This window comes from Pleurodeles waltl, chromosome 4_2 (genome assembly GCF_031143425.1).
Source record: "Pleurodeles waltl isolate 20211129_DDA chromosome 4_2, aPleWal1.hap1.20221129, whole genome shotgun sequence".
Lineage (NCBI taxonomy): Eukaryota > Metazoa > Chordata > Amphibia > Caudata > Salamandridae > Pleurodeles > Pleurodeles waltl.
This window is the reverse complement of record NC_090443.1, coordinates 823,097,096-823,120,004: the sequence shown is the minus strand read 5'-3', so window position 1 is coordinate 823,120,004 and position 22,909 is coordinate 823,097,096.

Sequence of the window (22,909 nt, the reverse complement as noted above, 5' to 3'; positions counted from 1 at the left end):
GTTATTACTGGGCCTTCAGCCACAACTCTGTGAATGCTCATTACAGTGCCATCCACTGCAGGCATTCAGAGGGATTCTCCTGTACCATGTTATCATTGGTTTGTCTTTCCTTCCTTTACCCTTAGTAACCTTTTGCTCAGTTGCATTCTGATGTGGGAGGTTGCTGTACCATCCCACCTCTCAGGAAGTCCTCACAGAGTGTTTGATGGATTATCTTCTGAGCCCAGACGGTTGCTCTACCACTGAGGAGTGGGCATATTTCTGATAGTTTTATAGGCCCACATACAGGCATGGATTCAGATGTTATTCCACTTCAGGCTATGTCACAAGCCATTAGTAGGATTAAGAGTGAAATGGGGATAGCTTGCCAAGAGAAAACCTTTTTGTTTAACAAGATTAATCTCTTAGCAATAAACCTATCTGAGGGGAGGGTTGAAAATCAAATCCTGTCCTGGTAACTGGAAAAAACACTGTGGATTTTAATTCCAGGCATGTTTCACTTCCATAATCAGGCCTCACCATTAAGGCATTACCAGAGAAATCTTTAAGGGATCCTCGCAAATTTCAATCTTTTCAAGTGCAAGCTACATTTTCTAAATCTACCTCATCTGTTCCAAACAGATCGGGCTAAGGTTCCATTCATCTTCTCTAACTTGGTCCAAGATTCACTAGCCTTGGCCAGACTCCTAATTAATGGGGATAGCACAGTGTAAGCATTATTCAGACTTTGTTCAAAAGTTCTCCACTATTTTTTTCCAGGAAACAGGCTCATGATATTCTGCTTACATTAAGCAGGGATCTCAAGATATTATTTCATATTTGAGCAAGTTCTATCAATCAAAGAAGCAGACAGGGTGAACTGACCACGGACACAACCTACATTGGCTTGTGGGAATAACAGAAGGATGCTTTGTCACTAGTAATAAATCGACTTACCATAACTGGAGCCCTAATAGAAGTGATGCTTCAAATTGAAGTCCAGCAACAACATCGGAATAATGAATGAAAAGGGCGGGTTCATCCACCGCCTCTCAATGAAACAGAAGTGCCCTTGTTAAGATAAGGAAAACCAGGCAGATTAATCATTTGATAAAACTTTTAACCAATTAAGAAAAGAATCACCGCCCTAAAGCGGGTGTAAACATCTGTAGTGGTAAAGAGGCGTGTTAGACCTGGCATCCTTGGTGTGGTTTTCCCCATCTTTTTACCTCTGCTTCCTGTGTTTTTGATTGTGTGCTGGAGTTTGTTTCTGCTGGATTTGGTATTCTGGGCACTTTAGCACTGCTGACCGGTTCGAAAGTGCAAGTGCTCTCTGTCTAAATTGTAATTCTGATTGGCTTTTCCATGATTGACATATTTGACATACTGGTAAGTCCCTAGTAGAGTGCTCTAGAGGTGCCCAGGGGCCTGTAAATCAAACGCTACTAGTGGGCCTCCACCACCGATTGTGCCACCCACATGAGTAGCCTTGTAAACATGTCTTAGACCTACCACTGCAGTGTCTGTGTGTGCAGTCCTGCACTGTCAATTCGACCTTCCCTTTTACTACATGTAAGGCACTCCTAAGGTAGGCCCTATGTAGCCCGATGGGCAGTGTGCAGTGTATTTAAAAGGTAGGACATGTACTGGTGTGTTTTGAAATATTGCCAAACTCGTTTTATGCTGCCTATCTCTCTCATAGGTTAACATGGGCCCTGCCTTTAAATATCTTTTAAGTGCAGTTTCCCATTGGGAGCAGATAGAGATTTGGAGTTTGGGGTCTCTGAACTCACTATTTAAAAATACATCGTTTGGTATAGTTGTTTTTTAGATTGTAAGATTGAAAATGCCACTTTTAGAAAGTGGGCATTTTCTTGCTTAACCATTCTGTGCCTCTGCCTGCCTGTGGAATCCATGTCTGGGTCAGACAGACAGTTGGGCTGTTTGTGAATTCCCTCTAGACAGTGACACAAAGGGAGCTGAGGTGTGTCCTGCATGTCCTGATGAGTCTCCTGGGCTAGAGTGGAGGGGGAGGAGCTGACACTCACCCCCGAAAGGGCTGTGCTTACCCTCACAGAATGCAGTCTCCAACCCCCTGGTGAGTGTCTGGGGCCAGGCTTGGAAGGCAGAATCTTGTCAACAACAGAGACTTTTCTTTGAGGTTTGCCTACTTCAAAAGCATAACTGGGTATAAGTAGTGGACCCGAAACTCCAGACTTTTAAATCACTTCTGGTTCAAGAGGAACGGCTGCCAAGAAGAAGAGCTAGAGGAAGAGTGCTGCCCTTTGCCTGTGAGTGCCTTTGCTGGGTAGGCCTGCAGTTGCTGCTTCTACCTGAGAGAGGACAAAGACTGGACTTTGCAGTGTTTTCCTGTTTGTGAAGTGTCTTCAAGGGCTTGGACTGAGCTTGCCCCCTGTTCTGAAGTCTCAGGGCCATCAAAGACTTCCTCTGCCAGAACTTGGACTCTCTTGCTGAGATTCCTACCCTGCCAAGTGGTGCCCTATCCAGTTCCTGGACCCTTGAAAGGAGAAGCTGGTGGAACCAAGGTTGGAATCCACGCCCCGGAGCTGAGCAAGAGAAAAATCGATGCAGCACCTGCCTCGTGGCTGCAAAATCGATGCACTGTGTGCATTGCGGCTGGAAAATGGACACAACACCCGCTTGTGGCTGCCGAAATCGACACATCACCCACACAGCGAGAATCTTCACCATCGTGCGTCAGGATTTCGCACGCATCGTTGCTTGGCATCACATCCACAGTGAACCTGCACGGACCCGAGTTTGCCCATCCGTAAATTATCGCATCACTCTCCTGTGTGAGAGTAAAATGATGCATTGCCTACCCGACTGGAGAAGAATCGATGCACGGCCTCACTTGCGAGTAGGCATCAACACATTGCTCACTTTTCCGACGCACGCGCCCCCATGCAGCTTCATTTTTTTAAGCATACCAGGCACTTTGTCTAAAAACAATGCATCCATTGCTTTCTATGGTTTAAGACTCTGTTTAACTTAAAACAATCATATCTTTGCTTGTGTATATTGGATTTTTGTTGTTTTAGTCTTGTTTAATTTAGACACATATTGGCTATTTTTCTAAACTGATGTTTGATCCCTTTTGTAGTGTTTTCACTGTGTTACTGTGTGTGTTGGTACAAATACTTTGCACACTGCCTCTTATATAAGCTTGACTGCTTGTGCCAAGGTACCAAGGGGGTGAGCAGGGCTTATCCTAGGTGTGTATCTCCCTTACCTTGACTAGAGTGAGGGTCCCTGCTTGGACAGAGTGCAAACTGACTGCCAACCGGAGACCCCATTTCTAACATAGGTGTAATTGTTAGGAGCTGTCCTCAGTTACAGGAAAACTACCTGCCTCAGCCTCTCGTTGACTCACAAACCCAGGATAAGCCTTTCTTTGTCAAGAACTTGCACCGTCAAGACCACATTATTATTTACCAGTTAAAATTACAATGCCTAATGAGCCATGCACTCTGTTGGCTCTAATTGGCCAGGTAGCATCTGTTTGTTTTATGGACTGTACATTTCAGAAGATGGAATAAATAACTGTACAGAACAGTGTCTCAGAATGTATTCAAGGGCTAGATAGGAAACCCCTGGAGATATCTCACAAGCCACTTACTAACCCCATGTAATAGTCACTTCTGGAAGGCATGTGGAATAATTTACCTGCAATTTGATTGACACCTTGTCTTTCCCATTGTGCTAGTAATATTGTGGCTGCAAATCCATAATCCCTCTATTGATTGGAACGCTAATATAATTGAATTTTCATCCAAACACTGTCAAGAAGAGTGCTTTCTGACTGGAGGTCTTTAGAAACAGCAGATTCCCACATGCCTGACATTGCCACAGAATGATCTATCGTTATCTGCCATTCCAGAGGTGTGTCAAGACTTTGCTGATGGCTTTAATGAACCCCAATGCTGACTCCCTGCACTTTCTAGGGTGTATGATAATCTCATGTATCTGGTTCTTGGCTCAATGATTCCTCATGAAAGGATTTATCATTTAACTGCAAAGGAAGACCAACTACTTAATCAGTATCTTGATAGAACCTTGACAAAAGGTTCATCGAGCACTTGTCTGACTCTCAATCTTGCTTAGTTTGTCATTGTATTTGTTGTTTTGTTCCCTCCTTGGTTCATGTTTCCTCTAGTCTCTAATTTCCCTATATCCTCTCCTTTTTTTTTACAATCCTGCAGTTTGAAATGGGGTCTCTAGTTAGCAATGGTTTGCACCCAGTCCAAGGAGGGACTCTCATTCTACTCAGGGTAAGGGAGTCACACAGCTAAGATAACCCCTGCTTACCCTCTTGGTAGCTTGGCACAAGCAGCAAGGCTTATCTCAGAGGAAATGTGTAACATATTTGTACACACAGTAACACAGTGAAAAAACTATAAAAGGACTCCACGTCAGTTTAGAAAAATAGCCAATAGATGTCTGAGTAAAACAAGACCGAAATGACAAAGATCCAACATAAATAAGTAAAAATATCACTTTTTAAAGGTTTAAATGAGTCCTAATACATAGGAATCAATGGTTGTATCTATGTAGCACAGTGTATCTTAAATGCATCAAAAACAAAGACAATGTGGGCCACAGGGGAGGTGAGGCACCAAAAAAGCAAAGCAATGCATCGGTTCCTTACTGCGCAGGGAAGGTGATGCGTCCATTCTTTCCTCACAGAGGAGGCTATGTGTTGGTTCCTTACTGGCAAGGGAAGTGATGCGCCAATTCTTTCCTTACAAGAAAGGCAATGCATTGGTTTCTGGACACGCAGCCTCAGATCCTTACTATGTTGTGGGGTCAATGAGAAACTGATGCTTGTAAAAACCAGACGTGCAGACTTCATATATCTATCTGCTCCCAATGGGAAATTACACTTAAAAGGTATTTCAAGGCAATCCCAATGTTACCCTATCGAAGAGATAGGCCTTACAATAGTGAAAGCCGAAATTAGCAGTATTTCACTACCAGGACATGTAAAAAACACCAGTACATGTCCTACCTTTTAAATACACTACACCCTGCCCATGGGGCTGCCTTTGACTTGCTTTAGGGGTGGCTTACATGTAGTGCAGTGGAAGGTATGGGCCTGGCAAGTGGATACACTTGCCAGGTCGACATGGCAGTTTAAAACTGCACACACAAGACCTGCAATGGCAGGTCTGAGACATGTTTGCAGGGCTATCCATGTGGGTGGCACAATCAGTGCTGCAAGCTCACTAGTAGCATTTGATTTACAGGCACTGGGCACACCTGTTGACTATACTAGGGACTTACTAGTAAATCAAATATGCCAATCATGGATAAACCAATCACCAATACAATTTAGAACGAGAGCATATGCACTGTGGCACTGGTAAAGTGCCCAGAGTCTTAAAGCCAACAAAAACAGGTCAGAAAAAATAGGAGGAAGAAGGCAAAACGTTGGGATAGCTCTGTAAAAGTGGCAGGTCCAACACCTTTGCTATATGATCCCTGGTCATATGGTTACATCGCTGCATCTGCATTGTCCGACAGTCCTCCTGGTGCTTTTGTGCCTTTGTGTGTTTCCTAGTGCCAATGGAGGCTCATTATTGCCATATTCTCTGAAGTACCCCGTGAGTGCAAACTGTTTTCCCTTGCTGTGTATGCATTCATGTATGTTACTCGTATATACTGATTGTCATTGTGCCACTTGTTATTACAGTCCCTCCCCCATGACTCTGAAATCACTCATTAAAAAGCATTACACTACAGATGTGCATAGGGGTGCTCCTGTGATGTGTCCTGACTTGTGTGGTGTGTCTCTCTCATCTTGCCTTATCCCTACAAGCCTCTTGACGTGATGCCCATAAGATTTCACTCCATTTTGAGTAGTCCCTCACACCATCTTAGGTAATGGGAATTGCCATATTCCCACTTTTATGCAGAATCATTGTCATGTCTGCCACTGTAGGAGATGTTGGCTGATCTTATCTTTCTAAAAATCGTGTATGTGTCAAGTCATTCAGCTAATGGTATAGATATAACACCTGGTGCAACATCAGTCTGGGACAAGTGTCTCCTTATCATCATGCCAAGGTAAAATAAATACAAATATGTATAGCCAAAATAGGGTAGTCTGAATTGACGTCTTTTCATCTTATATGTTCATAAGAAAACATCTGGGCCGTACACTTTGATGCACATAATCTATGTCAAGTATTCCTAAATATTGCCAGAAATTGCAGTCTCTGATAAAATTTCATAGACAAGATCAGTCACTTGACTATTTGTCAGGAAAGGTCCTTCACCCAGATTATTTCACGAGATTCTGCCAGAGACTGTCTCACCTACTGCCAGCGCACTTCAAAGATGCTATATTTTGCCTGAAACTGATATGGCCCAGTCCTGCAGGAAGGCTGCTACTGCAGCGTGTGTGTGCCCTTCGGAGCGAGCACTGCTTTCACACCTCCACTGATAATGATAGTTCTTGCTATCAACAAGCTATGCAGTGCGGTTTTACTCCCTAAGAAACTCTGGGCTCCATGTTACTTTACGCTCCATGCACTTTTAGTGTAGCACGTAGAAGTAGGTTTTAGGGTGTTAGGTTCATATGACATTTTAACTATGTTAGAAATGTTCATTTTATTGTTGTTCACAACATACCTTCTTGCTGTTTTGTGATATCCTGTGTAGTTATTTTATATGTGCTGAGAAACAGGTTCACCCTGCAGTAATAAATACATTTATATTAAGATTGTCTATTCTTCTTAGTGTAATGTGTGTGCGATATTGTGAATAACAAAATAGGTTTGTTTCTGTTCCTGCGGTGTCCCTGATCCTGTTATAGGGATTGTTAGTAACAGAAAAGCAATAATTATACTTCAACTATGTATTGGATGGTGTTCTGCAGGGCTTCAGTAACATATCTTTCACATTCAGTGCTGGTGCATTGAACTGAGTTTGCTTGGGTCACCTGTGGGTGGGAAAGCAAACCTTGCAGAACTACACCAGAGTTGTAGTTTACACAGTAATCTTTCCATGTTCTGGAGTTATCCAGAAGGTTGCTCTACTGTCCCATATCTTGGGAACTCCTCATGGGGAAAATGGTGGAGTATCCTCTGAGTCTAGAGCCTAGCTATCCCTCACTGGAACAGGCACATTCCTGACATTACTAGGCACAAGAAAGGGAAAGTAATTAAGTAAGTCCCACAATGCTTTCCCATGTTCCTGCCACGTCTTAGCTCTTATCTTTCATAAGAAATGGTGCCTAGAACTGACTTCAGGAAGTGGAAGTCACAGAATAAAAATTAAGGGAGATTAGAGCAACTACAAAACACAAAAGGGGGGAAAACAAACAAAAGCAAAAGTATAGAAAAGGAAAGGAAAGGAAAGGAAGGGAAGAAAAAGAATGCAGAAGACAAGATGTAATTATAAAAAGGGATTAGGAAGGAAAAATGTCCAGGAAACCTACTATGTGTAAAAACAGTACATATGTTTAGGAAAGTTGGGCCAGATGTATCAAACATTTTTCCGATCGCAAATGGCCCAACGGGCTCTTTGCGATCGCAAAAATGCGTTTTGGTATGTAACAAGTCCAATTTGCAATTCGGTAACTTGTAACTGAATCGCAAATTGGATTTGCGACTACATACCGATTCGGTATTAGGAAGGGGCGTGTCAAGGGCATCCCTTCCTAATACCGAATCGCAGAGGTATGTATGATTGTTTTGTGACCATGAATGCGGTCGCAAAACCATCGCAGCTACCACCTACTTTAAGTAGGTGGTAACCCATGCTCAGTGGTGCTGGCAGATTCCATCTACAGATGATGTTCCGTTAGATTCAGGTGGTGAGATTGCATATCTTTCTACTTATGTTTCCAGGGTTTGTGATGGCTTCATTTTGAAATTTGCTGTGGTGACCCCCTCAGCCGTATTAAGTGTTAAGTCATTCGTTCGGGGATTAGTGAGACTTCAAATGTAGCCTAATACCTGGTCATATACCTCAGGCGTCCCTAGGGGGTTGTTGAACTCCTGAGTCTGTGTGGGTGGCATTGTCATCCACCAGACCTATCTCTATGCCACTCGTATGCTCATCAATGAGAGAGTGTGCTCCACCTGTCGATGTGCTTTGATCTTGGACAAGGAGACCAAGAACTTATTGCAGAGGCTACAAGGAAGAGTTCACCATGGGTGTCTTCAAGTTCACACTCTGCTATAGTGCCCCTAAGCATGGACGTCTTTTAGGGGTCGCAGCTACGACCCCTGGCCTCAGAAGTGGCAAAGTCAGTGCCTGGAACACAGTAGCAGCTCATATTTAAAAAAATGCTTTTAAATGCATGTTGTGTGCATACTTGCAGGTGTGTGTTTACCCGAGGCAGTGTGTGAAGGTGTGAGTGCGTGTGTGTAAGCAAGTGTGTGACAGTGAATTTTAAGGACAATGGGTGTACGATGTCAATTCTGCTACCCCTGGCATTTTGGTGAACTGAGGTTATTGCCCCCAAGCTTAGATCCTTTTCAACCAGTGAGGCTCAGATCGGCAGGGCCTGGGAGGTATAGATGTTTCAGGGCACCCACCTGGTGAAGGAGTTGTATGATTTCTAGTGTCCTGCCATTTCACTGCTTCGCATTCACCAGGTAATTAAGGGTCTGTATCTAATCTATTGATCAGGCGCAAGTGCTTCAAAACTTGTCTCTTTCAGCAGTGTAGCTATTGCTTATACTTAGGTGGTTTCTCCAGACCACAGTTAATGGATGTGACACAGCTTGGCCGGCTTCTGGGGGGAGGGGGGATTGGGGTACTGAATCATCGTCTAAAGAAAGATTGAGGGGAAAGGGAGCTAACCCCCAAGTTCTTCCGGTGCCATGGTTTACATGTTATTGGCAAGTCATCACACTGTGCAGGCTGGTATAGTGGTTCGGTGTCCTCCCATGCAGCTTATGATGCTCCAAGGCGTCCCTACAGTGAAGAATGAGTTTACGCCGGTCCTTCGGAGCAGAATCGCTCTCACACCCGCAGGTCAGCAGGAGCTGGGAGTCAGACGGTGCCTTTGAATTGCAACAGGATTATGTAGGATATTTGGGCACAAGCCAAGAGTTCCATTAAGATGCGTGTGTCATCTTGGCTGCTCCAGCCATGCCACCCCCAGTTTGTGGTTTCCACACGAGGGTTTTTATACTTTTAAGGAAAAAAGACGCAACAATCTACCAGAATCCAAAGCTGTGAGGACAATGGATTTAGAGTTAACTCATACCTCCATTTTGACCACCAATAAGTACTTGGAAGGAAATACAGTTTTGGGGGAAAGCTATAGCAGGGCATAAACAGGGAAAGCAGAAAACTCTGAAGTACGGGATCTATTTCAGACTCCAATCGTGTAATAAAAACTTTGCCTATCCCTGTTCAAGCGGCAAGTTATCTCCTTTCTTGGGTTCCCTGCAAGATCAAGGGCAAGTGTTTTCTGTCTTAAAGAAACATTAGTTTTGTGTGTGGGTCTGCCTGCTATGTCCTTCAGATGGCCTCCATGGGTGCTAAAGCGAGAGTCATCTGATACACCTTGTGCAGGACTGAGAAGCGGTTCTCAGCCGGCCCAGCTGTTCCAAAAGGCGGAAGCTTGCTATACCAAATGCTCAAAGACACAGTAACTGGTTTAATGGCCTTAAGCTCGCACACATAACTTGGACCAATATGAGTCAAGATAAGATTGTTTTATAATTTAACGTGTTTATTTTTAACCCTGAATTTTCTCTTGCGTCTTGCCAACAGACACAATTCTACCAGTGGGAAGAACCATGAAAGGGAAAAAGCATGTGCTGGAACATGCTACTAATTAAAAGACACTCGTGTGATGTGCTTCATAGATGCCTGACTAAATGACTTGGAAATTTTTAGAAATCCACCTTAAAGCACAACCTCGAAGGTCATCCTCGATGCAGTTTGTGTGGTGCTGGTACTTAAATCAATAAAGCTCCAATTGTGTAATGCTCGCTGCGAATGGGGCGGCACCTTCAACGACTGGGTACTTCCGATGTTAGTATTTAAAATGGTTTTGAAACTGCATGATACAGGTAAGACCGAAAATGAGCGGTAAGGGAAAATGCAACCGCTCGTTTCCCACACTTCTCCTACACCCACGTGCAGGCACAGTTACAGGTGGTTTGAACAATCTCTGCCATCCATGCACCACACCAAAACACTCCCCGCAGTGCGCTCGCGCGTGTTCTATCCACCCCTACACCAGCGTCGAATGCTCACGTCCTCCATGAATGAGGAGAGAGCTTATTTGCTGTCAACAAGCAAATTACTGCGTGACCATGGATGTGATTCATCTCAAAATATAGCCGCCCCCTCCCTGCTCTGTATTTGTCTGAAGATCACATAAAAACAAGAATGCCAGCTCAAATTCGTGACAATTACACAAGATAGCTCACAGAAAGTAAACAATTAATCAGTAAGAGATGGCTATACAATCAGAGCCGAACGGACGAATGTGACATCCGAGGTTCTACTATAAGATGCCACATCGTTATAATGAGCACCTAGATCGCCACACATTTCACTAAGAAACCAAAGAAGCAGAGTCGGACTTTGTCAATAGGTTTACCAGTTGTTACTCCCAGGGAGGATTTCCAAATACCCCACTACAATGGCCAAAAGGCAACGGGTTTTACAGGCCACTCTGAATAGTAACCATATGGCATATTTCAACAATTCAGTATCTGCCTCAGCACCGAGGAGCAGCATTTCCCTGTGGCAGCAATTCGGATATAGATCTGTGTAAAAACGTGTCCCGTGTATGGAAATGTCGATGCAATGCAGGCAGATATTTGTTTAAGCGTAAAATCACTATTGGCCTGTTGCAGAATAACCAATGGGGGAAACTGGCCAATAGAAATACTGCTCTAAGACGTTCAACATCACTTTTGAAGGGCCCAATACGATTTGGGATGGCCAAACCTTGGTAACAAGTGCTGTATAAAAATATCATTCCCATTAAAAAAAAAAAGGTGAATTTATTAACACGAATACAAACCTGCTATGGGGTGATGACTGTCATAAGACCATATCCTTCGGCAGGCTGTATGGGCCTCCGAGGATGTAAATATGTCCATTGTGCCGATTCCAGTGGCCCCTACGCCTGCCTGTTGAACCCCATTTCCTTTCTACAGCATCCCAAGCAGTGCAACCAGATATAGTAACCAGGAGCCATCAAGTGGTTTGCAGCCACTCACAGCCTTTTGCTTAACAGCCTCCTGAGTTTTTGAGCCAAATGTTAGAGCTGGAAGCATTGAAATATTTTAAGAACTCCTTTTTAGAACACGTAGAATTATTGTGAGGAATTGTCGGTAGCAGTATCATTGCAGAACAAATAAACGGAGCTTGACCTATAACATTTTAGCAAACTCAACTGGAATAATATGTGATAATTCCAATAGGTGTGGCTCTTTTCTAAGTAAATATGTTCCTCTATTGATCAGTAAGCCAGTCTGTGTGTGGTTCTGCAGATAAGTAGGTGAATGTGAGAATGGGTAAACGCTTGGAGTGAGTGCATGGGTGGATAAATGAGTGAGCTTCTGAATGTATCGATGATTACAATTATTGAAAATATGGGTGAATGAGTCCTAGGTTAAACATTTGAATAGGTGAGTGCATAGATAAATGAAAGAGTGAGAGCATGGATAGATGCAGACAGGTTAAACCAATCTTATAGACATAGTAATCTTTCAATGCGCTTATGTTCTTAAACTGCCAACATTTTGTCAGTGCAAAGCATTACACCAGTTCTGGGCACGATCACAGCATATATCAAATTACCACCACCATGCCAGTGGCGGCATTACTCTGGAATTGGCACCATCAAGCCATGATGTGTGAACATGATATTACAAGCGGTCACAGTGGTATGGCTATAGGTATGTTGATGGTGGGCGTGAACGTGCCATGGATGCTGATGCTATGTCAAGAACCACCAGAATTCTGCCAAGACTTGTTAGCATATTGCCGGGGTCAGCATTGGAAGTGGGGTAACATCATGTTACGGGTGTCAGCAATGAGTAATGAACGACCATCATTGTGCCCTGGCCTGTCTTAAATTATGGATTGCACAAACATGCCAGAAATCCCCACAATATGCTTGTAATGAGAAGCTCATACTCCTCGCAGCTGTCTATTTAAACTACACTGTATGCAAATAATGATTTGTAGCCCATCAATAACGCACATCAAACACACACCATCACAACCTTATCGGTCTATAGCGAACAGAAGCATGCACACTGGCATTGCTCTTTCTTACCGAAGCTCTGATACAGTTGATGACCACAAAATAAAAAGCAGATCACGATTAATCCATTCGGTTGTAATGGATCAGTCGATGCTTTCGAGAATTACAGCTGAAAAGCAGCACGATGATGAAACTAGAAGGTAATTGAGATTTTCCTAGCCTTGGTGTATGAAAGGCTAGATTTTATTAAAGACACGGAGGCGAGTATTATGCAGTCTTTTCTTGCTTTAATTACCAATAGCAGCCAAGCAAAAAACTACAGTTCCCAGTATAAACAAACTACAACAATGACATCACAGATGAACAACCAATGGGATGTTGAACACTGGTATTAATATCTTAACTGCGAACAACAAGTCCTCTTTTCTTGATGCGAAACTAAAGAGGAGAAGTAACAAATAAAATAACATAAAAAATAGAAACCAATGTCACAATGTCCATGAAACAATCTCGAACATGGCGAGTGTGGAGTGAAGCCTGGACAGAGTGGACGCTGATGGTCGAGTCCAATGCCGGCAGGAGTTGTCCATTAGAATCATGACGAGCCAACGTTGGATGAGGAAGTTGGCACTAAAAATAAAGATACAGGGTGGGTTAGAAACAGCGGCGGGATAATACTCGCCTCCGTGTCTTTAATAAAATCTAGCCTTTCATACACCAAGGCTAGGAAAATCTCAATTTTATTACAAGACCGGAGGCTCATATTATGCATGTTCAAAGCATAGCAATCACTGAATCTGAAACATGAGAAATTGGCTTACAATAAAAAGTTCTGAAAGTACTTTCATTAGCCCAATCTGCAGACTTGAGAATATCCTGTAAAGAGGATCCTGCCCAGAAAGCGCGAGAGGCCATAGCCCCTCTGGCAGAATGGGCACCGAAAGATCCTACATCAATACCAGCTAGGGACATGACCCATTTGACCCAACGAGCTAGAGTAGGGGAAGAAACAGGATTATGGGGTTTCTGAAAGGAAATAAGTAATTGGGAGGCAGAGGATGATCTCAAATCTGCAGTACAAGTCACATAAGTTTTTAAACAATTTCCAACACACAACTTGGGTTGAGAGGGAAAATATGGGTAATTGACACAAGCTAAATTAGTTTTGGTACGTCTCTTAATCTGAAAAGAAACACCAAGGGGGGAAAAGAAAAAGGAAGTAACATCTAATGCCTTAACGTCTGAAACACGTTTGATCGAGACTAGACACAAAAGCATGGTTAACTTAGCAGAAAGATGTTTGACAGAGAGTAAATCATTATCTGGCCAAGTGGAAAGAAATTGTAAAACCAAATTAACGTCCCACATGACATTATACTTAGGAGATGGCGGAAAAACATATCTTACTCCCTTTAATAATTGGCAGATGAGAGGATGTTCACCAACTGGTCTGCCATTGATCCTTTGATGTTCAGCAGAGATGGCAGATCTGTAAATATTAATAGTGCGATAGGCTTTACCTTGGGAAGCTAAGGAAGCGAGGAAATTAACAATTAGCACTACATCGGCTGAAAAGGGATTTTAATTCCTGTCCAAACACCAGCTACTCCAAAGGGCCCATGCGGACTTGTATGCTTTGGAGGTACCAGGGGCTCTGGCCTGCTGGATGAGTTTAGCAGCATCTTCCGAAATTCCTGGGGTTCTCCAGGACGACCCGAAATCCTCCAAGCTATGAGGAACAAGGAATTGCTGAGAATCAAATGATGTTGTTGGCCTTGGGGATCTAAGAGGAGGTTGGGAAAGTGAGGAAGCCAGACGGGTTGATCTACTGCCAATTCCAATAGAGTTGGATACCAAGGTTGAGCCTGCCAGAATGGAGTGATGAGAACTAAAGAGGACCGCTGCCTGCGTGCTTGTGCAAGGACTCGCGGGATGAGCAGGAAGGGAGGGAAAGCGTAAAGAAGGGATGACGGCCAAGTCTGAAGGAAAGCATCTGTGGCAAGAGCCTGTGGGTCTGGCCTCCAACTGAAATAAGAAGGAAGGTGGGAATTGAGGTGAGAAGCAAAAAGATCTATGGACATTTCGCCAAAGATAGAAGTAAGATGATTGAATACTGAAGGGTGCAATTGCCAATCGCTGGAATCGTGAAGATGTCTGGAATACCAATCCGCCACCGTATTCAGCCGGCCTGGCAGATACACCGCCTTGACTGAGATCCGACGAGGAAGACAATACTCCCAAAGATGTTTCGCCAGAGTGGAGAGAATCTTGGATTTGGTACCGCCTAAATGGTTGATGTACCTGACCGCGGACAAATTGTCCATCCTCAAAAGGATGGTGCAACTTACTCTGTCTTTTGCAAAAGTGCGGATGGCAAAGGAACCTGCAAGCATCTCTAAACTGTTTATGTGCAAGAAGGACTCCTTCAGAGACCATGCGCCTCCAGTCGAGAACTGACCACATCTTGCGCCCCAACCGGTCCGACTTGCATCGGATTCTAATACAAGATCTGGGGCGGCAGAGAAGATAGTTCTGCCATTCCAGGCGTCTAGATGCGTTAACCACCATAGAAGTTCTTCTTTGGATTCGGCATCGAGGACCAAGGGATCCGAATAAGCGAGGCCCTTGTGAAGATGGCGGATCTTGAGCCGTTGAAGAGCGCGATAATGTAAAGGACCTGGGAAGATGGCTTGAATAGAGGAAGCTAGAAGTCCTACCAAATGAGCCAGAGTCCTGAGGGAGATGTGAGGAAGGGATAAGGATTGACGAATCTCCTTTTTTATTAAGGATACCTTGTGTTGAGGGAGCTGAAGCACCGACTGAGTAGTGTCTATGAGAAATCCGAGAAATTCCAACTTTTGAGTTGGAATCAGAACCGACTTCTGAAAGTTGATGAGGAAGCCCAAGCTGAGAAGAAGGTTCTGACAAAGCTGAAGATGGTCTAGAAGAAGACGTTCGTTCTGAGCCATCAAAAGAAAGTCGTCCAAATAAAGGATTAGACGAACACCGTGAGCGCGGAGAAAGGCCGCAACGGGTTTGAGAATCTTGGTGAAGCACCAAGGAGCGGAAGAAAGACCGAAAGGAAGAACTCGGAATTGATAAAAGGAGTCTTGCCACTGGAATTGAAGGAATTTCCTGTGTGAGTGATGAATGGGCACTGTGAGGTAAGCATCTTGAAGGTCCAATCTGACCAACCAATCGTTCTGAAGCAGAATGTCTCTTAGATGGAGAATAGTCTCCATCTTGAAGTGCCGGTAAATGATGAAATTGTTGAAAGCCTTTAGGTTTAAAACTAATCGAAATTTGTGATTTTTCTTCTGGACGAGAAAGATGGTGCTTAGGAAACCCGCAGGATCGAACAGGACGGGTTCTATAGCATGTTTGGTAAGGAGAGACTGAATTTCGCTGTGCAGAAGCTCGGTTTGATCTTGGGAAAAAACTAGTGGAAGAGGAAAACGGGATTGACTTGGGGTTTGGTAAAACTCTAGTAGGTAACCTTGAATGGATTGAATTATCCAGGGATCTGAAGTGAGAGAAAACCATGAATTTAGAAACAGAGCCAGTCTGCCTCCTACCGGAGGAAGGCCAGAACTGGAAACACTTACCGGAGGTTTGGTCTCTCTTGTTGGCGTAACCCCTGTGACGATAGCCTCTTGAACGACGGGGGTAGAACCTTGGCTTGTATCCTGTGTAGGTCTCAAGCTGGGATTGCTGGTTGTAGGAGTCTCTGTTGGAATATTGGCCTCTGATGGAGCGGCCGGCAAAGCGACTCCTGCCTTTGCCGGCCCTGGCAAAAACCCGAGATGGGAAAATCTTTTTCATGGAAAGTTGGGCCTTGTCCAGGGAGGCAAAGGTGGACACATATTTGCCAAGTTCTTTGATAAAGGAATCCCCAAACAACTGGCCCTTAGCTGACGGACCATCATCTTTGGAGGCTAGAGAAGCCAGTTTGGGATCGATTTTCAACAGGAGGCTTTTCCTCCTTTCAATGGAAAGTTGAGTATTGGCATTGCCCAAAATGCAAATAGCGCGTTGCGCCCAATTGGAGAGAATTTCAGGATCTATTGGACTGTTATCCATTTTGGCCTCCTCTGCCAAATCGAAAATTCTGGTGAGAGGGCCCACCAAATCCAGGAGCTTGTCCTGACACCCTGACCAAGCTCTGTCAACACCTTTCTTGGGGTCTTTGCCAAATTTCGTAAAGAACATAAGCATGTTGGGGTCAATCACTGGAGTAGAAGTGATGTTGTCTGGTAACGAGGGGCGAGGACATTCAGATTTAAGCTTATTGCGGGTAGCTTTATCAAGAGGGTGGCGCAAAAAGAATGAGACATAGTCAGCAACGTGATCCGATGGGTACCACTCTTTTGAATTTGGATGAACCATGAGGGAAGGGTCAAATAAGGGCTCGCCCGCATGGTCCACCAAAATATGAGACACAGGGTGAACGTCACCACCGTCACCAGGAGAAATTTTACGCCTTTTCTCCAAAGGCCCACATGAAAATGGATCCGAAGATCCGTCCATATCATCCGTATGACTAGGAGAGTCATCATCGTCATCGTCAGTGTCTCTTAACTGTGTAACGTGAACTGGGGAGAGAGCGGAGCCCGATTTGAAAACCTCTCGGGTGGAAGGACCAGAAGAAACGCCTTTTGAAGGCACCGGGAGGGTAGCCGCACGTTTCTTACCTTTGTTAAAAGGCACTTTGGAAGTAGATATCATTTTAGAAAAAGAGGCTTCTAAATGTTTGGTAATATCAGACATAGAAACAGTTACTGCCTGCTGAACTGAATCTTTTATAAAAGTTTTCAAACTTTCTTGAAAAATTTGGGAATCATCGTCCTCAGCCATTGTGCCCAAAGGCAATAATAAAAGGCAATAATAAAAGTATTAATACTGTAAATGAGGCTTTGGAAAATATTTAGGCGTGAAATGTAGAAACTGGACAAGGAGGGGTTAACTGAGGGGAGGGAGGGAGTGGCTAAAAGGGGGCAGGAACGAGAAAGAAAAAACGAAGTCCTGAAGGCAAAACGTGTGGGGAGACGTCCGGTGAAGCAGAGGCTGAAAGCGAGCCCAACCAAGGAAATACGAGCGGAAAAACGCTCGAAATTCGGGGCCCGAAGCGATTTCAGCGAACAGCAGGTCAGTCAGGAAGAATGCCGAGAAAGAATGCCAAGAATGAAGGGAACGCGCGCGCGAGCACGCGCGCGTCTGTAACGGCCGAAAAAGACCGTTGAAAGACGCGGTGCCTTAAATAAACTAGACGCGCATCTAAAAGCAAACATATTAGCTGGACATTGTCATTCAGTAAATAAAAAAACAGTAATGCATAGAATATAATATACGAAGTGACGCAAATGGAGGTACTTATCTTGACTGCGAGCAGCAAGAAAAGAGGACTTGTTCGCAGTTAAGATATTAATACCAGTGTTCAACATCCCATTGGTTGTTCATCTGTGATGTCATTGTTGTAGTTTGTTTATACTGGGAACTGTAGTTTTTTGCTTGGCTGCTATTGGTAATTAAAGCAAGAAAAGACTGCATAATATGAGCCTCCGGTCTTGTAATAAAATCACAAGTCTAAACCAGGCATAAGCAAGCACGATGATCTAGTCGGAAATCAACTTCAGTAGCTTTCTCTTGCTATTCCTCTTACCTGCTCATGTGTATCTTCTACCAAATGCTCACAGTGATGTGTGCTGAGGATTACGGTTGCACCCAGTACATTTCTCTTGCCCCCTTGGATGCTGTACAGGCATACAACCAACTGTTCAAAGTGGAAACCGACAGGTGCCCGTGGTCCCTCCAAGATACCTTACCTGATGAAAGAGCCATATAGAGAAGCGCATCCACTCCTCCCAGATATAGAACAGGTGCCTCGTGAGTTCCCCCCTGGCCCAAGCTCCAGATTAGCAGGCATACATGGAAACATATAGATGTATTTATTGTATGACAATCTAGTACCAAACGTATGTAGAAAACTGATTAGTAGAACCACAAACTATATTAGCAAAAAACATTACTAAGAAATTATACAGGTTGAACAACTGTGTATTATATCAGTCTGTATATATTTTCTGCACAGCCTAATTTTAATTGCTAGTAGCTAGTAACCTGCCGTTAGAAAAGTTGAGATACACAAACCTAATACCTGAGGCCAAGACAGAATCGAACGTGCACATACACATCCCGAAGCTGATATAGGACTATGTCTGAGGTCAACACAAATATTCTTAGAGATGTGGTACCCTGGTCTGATCAATCCTCTTTTCCCGAAGTTACAGCATGGTACAATTTTTTGTATCTGTTTACAATGGGATGTGTGAGAATGCGCTCTTGTGATTATGACATAAAGGCCCATATTTATACTTTTTGACGCAAAACTGAGCTAACGCAGTTTTGCGCCAAAAAACTTAGCGCCGGCTAACACCATTCTGAAGCGCCATGCGGGCGCCGTATTTATTGAATGGCGTTAGCCGGCGTTAGCCGACCGGCGCTGCCTGGTGTGCGTGAAAATAAACCACGTACACCAGGCAGCGCCGGCGTAGGGAAAAATGGCGTTTGGGCGTCTAAAAATGGGGCAAGTCAGGCTGAGGCAAAAAAAACGTCTTAACCCGATTTGCGCCATTTTTTTACGACGCCCATCCCCCATTGAAATGACTCCTGTCTTAGCAAAGACAGGAGTCATGCCCCCTGGCCCAATGGCCATGCCCAGGGGACTTCTGTCCCCTGGGCATGGTCATTGGGCATAGTGGCATGTAGGGGGGCACAAATCAGGCCCCCCTATGCCACATAAAAATTAAAAAAAAATACTTACCACAACTTACCTTCTCTTCCCTGGGGTGGGTCCCTCCATCCTTGGGTGTCCTCCTGGGGTGGGCAAGGGTGGCAGGGGGTGTCCCTGGGGGCTTGGGAGGGCACCTCTGGGCTCATTCTGAGCCCACAGGTCCCTTAACGCCTGCCCTGACCCAGGCGCTAAAATCCGGCGCAAATGCGGGCTTTTTAGTCCCGCCCACTCCCGGGCGTCATTTTTGCCCGGGAGTATAAATCCGACGCAATAGCATCGCAGTCATTTTTTTAGACGGGAACGCCTACCTTGCATATCATTAACGCAAGGAAGGTGTTCACGCAAAAAAATTACGCTAACTCCATGAACTTTGGCGCTAGACGCGTCTAACGCCAAAGTATAAATATGGAGTTAGTTTTGCGTCGATTTTGCGGCGAAAAAAACGACGCAAATTCGGCGCAAACGGAGTATAAATATGCCCCATAATGTAAACAACAGAACGAGGAAATGTACAAGAAATATACTTTTATACAAGGCCTATTACAGTGGATAGCACGAATGGCATTTCACACATACATATGTGCTAATAATAAAACAAAAATATTAATATTACATTATGATAACATATTTGGCATTTTACAAATCAAATGTTACATATTAGTCGTTGGGGGTCCTGCACGGATCAGAGGTCACAGGCCTCACATAATACGAATAACAATTGACACATACCTGCGTTATAGTGATCCTGCATTGCTTAGAAGGGACAAGGGTAACTGGAAAATAGGTTAGGGCCACCCCTCCTGATAGAAAAGCAGCCCCCTCAACCTATTTTCTATCCTGCTCAAGCGATGTGGCATTGCATAGGATGATTTTAGTGGATCCTTCTAGGACTGGAGGTCAGTCAGTGCTTGAGATGAGAACGCTCCCAGTTCTCAACAATTATTGCATTTTTACTGCTTACTAGCTTAGTTCACTCACATGCCACTGGACACATGCTTAGTGCCTACACTGTGACCTCAGACTAAGTCCTCATGTGACCAACCACATTCAGTCCACCCACCAGTCATTTACCAGTGTTTCTCAGGATCTCCCACTGAACGTTGTTGCACCGGTAGCAGTGCAGTTTCCCCCAAGTCATCAAATCACCTGCTGTTCCCTTAATAAAGTAGACCAAGGAGAATCCTACGACCTATAGGGACCTGGGGTACATAACTGTTGCAAAAAACAAAGGGCCCTAAAACTACACATATTTAGGATACTTAATATACAATGAGGGGCACATTTACAAGAAAGTGGCGCATCATAGATGATGCCCCACTTTTCTTGTGCCCCCCCCTCCGGCACCTATCAACACCATGGTTGCGCCATATTTACAATACCACACACCATGGCGGTCGTTACCATAACAGCATCAACATTTTTGACGCTATTTTGGTGCTTTGCTACACTAGCGTCAAAGATTTTGATGCCACTGCAGCAAAGCATAGGGCTTCCCCTTAAATATAATGGTTGCGCCATTTTAACACCTATTCTGAGCAGGTGTTAAAAATGACAGAAAAATGGCACATTGAAATGTTGTAATTACACTGTGCCATTTTTCCAGGCCTCCCTGCGCTAAAACGCCCCCTTGCATACATTATGCCTGATGCAGGCATAATGTGGTGCAAGGGATCGCAAAGTGTCGCAATGCACTTTGTAAATATGGCATGGCAGAAAAGCCATCTTGGCACTGCCTTAGCATAAAACAAATGACACTATGGCTGCGCTAAGGTGGCACAAGAGGCTTGTAAATGTACCCCTTAATGTCAATGTCATTACAAAAAAAACATACATTCCCTTATTTTATTTTTTAAACATTTGCTTTTTTTCCTCCAGTGACCCTGCCATTCCTTTACTAAGAAGGTCATCCATTCATTTTTCACGCCATAAGGCATCCTTATTTGGGGCTAGTCCACCAGTGACATTGACCTTATTCAAGCTGCAAGGAGGTCTTGCTAAGTGCCCAGTGATCTCTAACCTTTGCTTCTTTTCTTCTATGTTTTAGGTTGAGTGTAAACATTCAACCTCGTGTGTACTTTTAGTATACTTCTTATGGCTTAAAGCAATTTCATTTGTTGGTTGCAGTGTACTTTAAAAAATCTTGCTTGCTAGTGGTCAGTTCTGCCTTTTTCTCCCTCCTTTTTCTGTTTCAGAGCAGTGACCAACTACTGTATTATTCCACTTTGGTTTATCTGTTGCTGTGACTTACTATTTATGTTATTTCTTTGGTGCTCGCTTTTCACTGTGGGTGTTTTAGGCTGGTAGGTGCCTGCGTTTTATTGCAGAATTCCATTCCTCCCACCTCCTCCCATGTCGCTGGCATTTGTTTTGGCTTTATTCCTGTGCGGTCCTCGTTTACCTCTGGCTCGTAAAATAAGTTTATTTTACCAAAGAAACACCTAGTCATTTAGTTCACTGCTCACGAAAGCCGCAATATGCCCTTTCTGGTAGGATATAGCTAAACCTAGAAGCAATAATGTGAAACTTGCTTAGCCTCGTATCTGGAGTCTCTCTATCCAGGGCCTCTCCCTGCCAGCACTCAGGACATCACACCACAGGGCATTGCTTATCTCCTTTGTTGGGGCCATAAACCTTCTCAGACTGCTCTGCTTGTGTTAACTTCATTGGAGTTTTGTTGAAATGCGAGGCAAGAAATCTTGCAAGATTTTTCATCCTGTTAAAATAAAAATAAAATACTTTTCCAGCCTTATTTTCCAATTTCTGTTCAGACGTTTACACAACTCGAGATAGTGCAGTCATCTTCTCGTCTCTTCTCAAGGGATTGTGATTTCTGATGTCAGTAGTCGCCAGCGACCACCAAACCATGGCAGGAAAAGACAAAATCATAAGACAGGGTTGACCAATTCACGTGGCAAGAAAATTCCAGTTCTGAATTTACAATGCCAATAGCTCTAACTCAAGAAAATGTGAGAACTATTGAACTGCAAATGCTTGCTTTTTTATTATTAGACCAATTACGGATGCATGTGAGTACTGCATGAGTTGCACCTACATATTAATGTCCAATTAATTTTTATAGGGCCTTCATTCTTCTCTGATTTCCTCTCTTTCTTTCTTGCATTTACAGCAAATTGATCATATTTCTTCCTGGCTTTCTCTTTAAATTGTCCAGTCCTGATCATGATCTTGCATCTGCAGGGGATCCAAACGTCGTCAATCACACTTCCCGGGCCTACAAATGAATTAATTAAATTGGGAAGATTTAAAAGCCCCTTGCAACACTTCAGCTCCAACCAAGCATCTTTTTTTTACATTAAGGCGGCGCTAAAGTGGCCTTTACCCCGCGCCATATTTACAAAGTAGTGCAATGCACGCATTGTACCACTTTGTAATCCCTTGCACCATATTATGCCTGCGCCAGGTATAATGTATGCAAGGGGCTGTTCCCCCATTTGGAGGCCCGAAAAAATGGTGCAGTGAAATTTAAATGATTTCACTGCACCATTTTTTCTGTCATTTTTAACGCCTGTTCAGAGTAGGCATAAAATGACGCACCCATTTAAATCAATGGGCCTCCTTGCACTTTGCTAAATTAGCATCAACCTTTTTCATGCTAGTGTAACAAAGCGCCACAATAGCGTCAAATTCTCTAACTAACGCCATGGTGCACCGTGTCTTAAATACTGCGTACACATGGTGGCGTTAGGGGGGCGCAGGGGACGCAAGAAAAGTGGCGCTGGATTGGATGCAGCACCACTTCTCTTAAATTCGGCCCAATGTATTTATTTTGACCTTTATGGACAAGTACTATGTCTGCGGAATTCGTTTTTTATCATGGTGTATATAGCATGTGATCACCAAGCACTTTTCATCAATTCTATTTGAGGAGAGTATGATAACCTTATGATTAAATAAAAAATATTTAC